A 5,242-nucleotide genomic window follows, 5' to 3' on the forward strand; every position below is an offset into this window, starting at 1 on the left:
CCGTATCACCTTAAGCAGGCCGTATCTTGGAAAAATAAATTTTAGGATCTTCTTGACCACCATTTGTGCTTTTTTTTTTTTTTTTTTTTTTTTTTTTTTTTTTTTTTTTGTGGGGAAGGCTTCAATCCATTCTGAAAATCTATCTACAAAGACTAGGAGATTTTTAATCCACACCTTGCTGGCTTAAATTCAGTAAAGTCCACTTCCCAGAATTGTCCTGGTCTTGTTCCTCGTAGGTGGTTTCCTTCAGGAAGCTTGGAAGGGTAAACATTAACCTATTGACAGACCCGACAGGCTTTTGTTATCCATTCAGTTATTTCCTTTCGCTGTGAGTCGGTTAGTGGAAAACTCTGTTCTTGATCTTTCAGGAATGCCTGCAGTTTCTTTGAACCAAGGTGAGTGAATTGATGTACATTTTTAACCTAGTGTAGGGCTTTCTGAAATTGCAGGCTTGGCTCAGTGAAGTTGAGGAGTTCAGTGTCAGTGTCCTTAGATGTTATCTAAAACTTGCTGGTGCTTAGGGGTCCATTGGAATTGGGCATCTCTCTTTAACAGCGGGTATAAAGGAGAAGTTAAGGATGCAAACACAGGAATCCATAACCTGCAAAACGCAGCAGTCCCAAGAAACACTCTGTGTTGCCTGCTATTAGATGGGGGTGGTATCTGCACAACCGTTTTTTGTTTTTTTTTTCTGGACTCAGTGAGCCATCGTTTACCGCCTCTAAGGGAATAGCCCAGGAAGATTACTTCATGCTAGCAAATTTGGGCCTTTTTGGCAGAAGCTCTATACGTGAGTTCAGCAAACCTATATAATAGTGCTTGGGTCCCAGACTCTCAGTTTTCCTTGGTGTTGGCTGCCAGTAGCAGGTCACCCACATATTGAAGCTGGGTATCTTCGGGGTGCGTAGTTCTGAAGTTGTTGAGATCTCTGTGGAGGGCTTCATCAAAGAGAGTGGGGGAGTTTTTGTACCCCTGTGGGAGTCTAGTCCAAGTTAGTTGACCAGACATTCCGGTTTCTGGGTCTACCCACACGCAAGCAAACTGCAACTGACTATCTTTATGCAGAGGCAAGCAAAAGAAAGCATCTTTTAAGTCCAGAACAGTAGACCATTTCCGCTCAGGGCTCAGAGTGATAAGTAGACTTTTCGGACTAGGTACTGTGGGGTGAATGTCCTGCACTCTGTTGTAGATCTTTCTTAGGTCTTGAACGGGGGATAGTCCCCAGTTTCTGGCTTTTTTTACTAGTAGCAGGGGAGTGTTCCAGGCTGATTGACAGGGCCTTAGTAATCTAAGGCCAGACATTTATGGGGCCTTATCGCATCTTTAGCTTTTTTGTTCAGATGATATTTTTGACATTGATAGGGGAGGCTGTGGCTTTTAACTCCACTGTTATTGGAGGTTATTTCATGGCTAGGCCTAACCCAGCTGTTTTTGCCCAGGCATCTGTGTAATCTATTATCCATTTCTGGGGTAGCTTTCCTGTTTGATCAGTCTTGTGGGGTGTGAAGATTTGCGGTTCATCTTCTACTGACATATTTAAAGCTGTGACTATAGGAGTTTTTACTGAAGGATTTAGAAATTTCATTTTGGGGCCTTCGGGGATAAAACTTGTTTTGGCATGGAGCTTGGTGAGCAGATCTCTGTCCATCTATTGGGCCAAGCATTTTGGGATTACTAGGAAGGAGTGATGGATTTTTCCTCTCCCCATGTCCATGGTCCTCTTATTTGTCTATGTCCGATATTTACTGCTGTTATCCCTTTGAACTAGAGACCTTTTATTTGATAGAGGGCCCAGTGGAGCCTTAAGGACTGAGTATACTGCCCCTGTATCCACTTCAAAGTTTACTGGGCTCCCCTCCACTTCAAATGTTACCCTGAGCTCAGGGAAGGGATCTGAGCCCCGACTTTTTTAGTCATCCTCAAGAGTCAGAATGGCTGGCTGGTGTGGCTGTCTCTTTCTAGGGCACTCTTTGGCACAGTGTCCTTTTTCTTTACAGTATTCACATTGATCTGAGTCCCGGGTGGCCTCTGGCATGGGCCAAGGTATCCCTTCCTGTCTCCCTGTTTCTTAATTTCTGGCCTATTTTTTGCTGTGACCAGGACCTTAGTGAATGCCTTAGTCTGTCTTTTGCGTCTCTCATCCTCCCTTTGCTCCCTCTCTTTTGCTCTGTTTCTCTCTTATAGTATACTTTCTTGGCTTTCTGACTAAATCTCTCAAAGTCATATCTTGCAATCCCTCTAAGCATTGTAAATTTCTTTTAATATCCAGGGCAGATTGCCCAATGAAGGACATCATGACAGATGCCTTTTGATCCTCTGCCTGAGGATCGAAAGGACTATATCTCCTATATGCCTCCATAATTCTCTCTAGAAACATAGAGGGATATTTATCAGGCCCTTGAATAATCTCTCTTACCTTGGCCAAATATGTTGGTCGTCTAGTGGCTGCGTGGAAACCCACTATTAGGGCCCGGCAATAAGTGGACAGATGCTCCCTACCTTCAAAGGTGTTGGGGTCCCAGTTGGGTCAGTTCAAGGGAAAGCCAGCTTTGATAATGTTGGGAAGTTTTGTTGGTCGCCCATCTGGTCCGAGGATATTTTTTTTTCTAGCTTCCAGGAGGTTTCTCTCTCGTTCCTCTGTCATGTAGAGAGTCCCTAGGATTTGTTGGCAGTCAACCCAAGTAGGCAGGTGTGAAAATGCCAGGGAGTTCTTTGAGTTCTTTTAGCCAGGCCAACTTCCTCCAGGGAATGAGGGGCTGTGTGTGCCGCAGGGGAGTCATCTGGAGGGCCCTGGGCTGGCCTAGCTTTCTCCAATTGCAAAGAGGCTGAGTCAGCAGCAGGGGACTCACTTAGAGGTTGTTGGGCGTTGGGGGATGAGGGCTGGTTATAAGAAGGGGGAGGAGAGTCCAGTAGAGTCTTGAGACTCAGGGAGAACAGAGGGTGGAGGAGGAGGAGCAGAGGGTTTGAGAGATAAAATCGTGGGGGAAGGAGTAGGAGCAGGGGCAGGGACAAGGAAAGGCTTCATCCATGGAGGAGGAGATTTGCAGAGGTCCTGCCAAATTAAGATATATGGCGGTTGATCTGGATGGCTATGTGGCCCCGGCTGAAAGACAATATCTCTGACTTTTCGAATTAGTGAGAAGTAGAAACATCCTTCTGGGGGCCATTAGACTCCAAAGGTGTGTCATTCTGAGGCACAGAGAGTCTGCCGTGTCCTCGTTTTACAGAAAACGAAAGATTCTGGGTCCTTAAGCGCACTTTGGTCCAGTAATCAAGGGTCAGGGACAAGGCATTGAAGTGCTCTGTCCCATAATGAGAGATACACAAACAGTGAAAGCAACGACACAATATCTAGACCATAAAAAGACAATAAAGACAGGCAATGGACGTCCAATACTGAGACCAGGACTGAATAGCTGGCAAAACCTGATAGGCTGGCAATACCGAATCCGAAATAAAATGTCACTGAGTCAAGGAGACTTTTGTTCTTTGATTTCCTGAGTCCTCTGGGGCGTCCCCCAGGGACGTGGCCTGTGGCTCTGTGACACGTCTGTCAGCCACCGTCGGAGAGAGCTCACGATCATCACCAATAGCCATTTTGCCAAGCCCTAACCTGAAACCTGAAACCAGAAAGAGGCGCCTTACATACCCTGAGAGGAGCCCGTTGGTTGTGTTTCATCCGCCACTGCCGGATATTGCTGGGGCCTCCAGATGTAAAGGTCGGGCGAGCGTCAGAGGAAGAGACCACCATGAGAATGTCTCATGCAACAGTAAAGGGTTTATTGGGAGTCCAGCATTCTGGGACTCAGAGCTCACCTGAATAGAGCAGAGAGTAATGAGAAAAGCTTAAGCAGAGCTTATATGCTTTCCTTGGAGAGGGCAGGGAGGGAAGTTTCTTGATGGGTCAGAGCAAGTGTGCAGTTTGCGTGCAAAAGGTTGAGGGAGTACATTCTGCAGTTTGGCAGTTGGGGACGGCACATTCTGGGAACAAGTTTAGCAAACAGTCCGAAAGATTTCAACAGGGTTTTGTTAAGCATACAGAAAAACAGGAAGTGACAATTACATATTTTCTTAAACTTTCACCAAAACCTAAATGGAAAGTGAGCATGGATTACTAAAACATACATGTCCAGGTTGCGTAATGCTCTAAAATCAATCCTATTGGTGACTACATATTTGTTTCTTCCTAAAATTATATATTCAACCTCAACCCTGTTGAAAATGACTAATCCTATCACTCACTTTATTCTTTGCCTGATTTCCTAATGTCTCTATTGATATTTGCTTTCCTACATATTTTACCCAGTTAATCATTGTGACTGACTCTTCACATTTGCTGACATTTACATTCACTCTCCATCCGAATGCCTATTGCTAAAGAACTTTTGGTCCATATCCTATACTCACTCCCTTTTCTAAACCTACCGACTATCTTCCTAATGCTACTGACTATCCCTTTTTGACTGGATGATCTCTTCGACAATCAATCATCCAAGGTACAAGGTCCTATGCCATTGTATATCGATTTATCCGAGACATCTGTGCACAACATAATTAAAAGCTAAGTATCCCAATCAACAGTCCAATGCCCTTCTTAGATTCAAATCTTATCTAGATTTCTGTTTTCATACTTATATTTCACCTATATATTCTTGTAAATATCGCAAGTTCCCAATACCATTGTTTATTCCTCAGTATTATTCCTAACCCAAATCGAACCTGTTATTACCCTAACTATACACTGTTCCCTCAAACTAACTTTACAGAAGAGCCGGGTCAGAGTTTGTCTTACAATACAGTAATGTAGGTTATCTTCCACCTGCTGAGAACATCAAAGATCCATGCAGAAATGATACACTGGAGAAGTTGCAGGCAGCTATGAAAGACCTAAAAGAGCAAAAGTCATCTTCCATGGCAAACAACCTGATCAGTATGAAGGGATGTGTCTGAATCAGCCTCTCCTTTCTTAATGTAGAGAAGATTGATCAAGCCATGCCTGTGTGGAGAGCTGTTTTCAGGTGCCTATGGTTGATAAACCATTCTATCTTGTGAAAGTGTCACAGGAAGTAGGGGCAGCCTCTATCTCATGGGACGCTTGGAAGCAACTGTAAGGACAAAATGGTTGCCCAGGCAGTGACCTCCTTCAGTTCCTGAAGGAAGTGACCTCACCTCACTTCCTTGGTGATGGAAATGTCTGAACTTGGGATCCAGGAAGCCAGGCACCCAGAGCCAATCCCAGTCC

The sequence above is a fragment of the Callospermophilus lateralis genome, unplaced genomic scaffold (genome assembly GCF_048772815.1).
Source record: "Callospermophilus lateralis isolate mCalLat2 unplaced genomic scaffold, mCalLat2.hap1 Scaffold_867, whole genome shotgun sequence".
NCBI lineage: Eukaryota > Metazoa > Chordata > Mammalia > Rodentia > Sciuridae > Callospermophilus > Callospermophilus lateralis.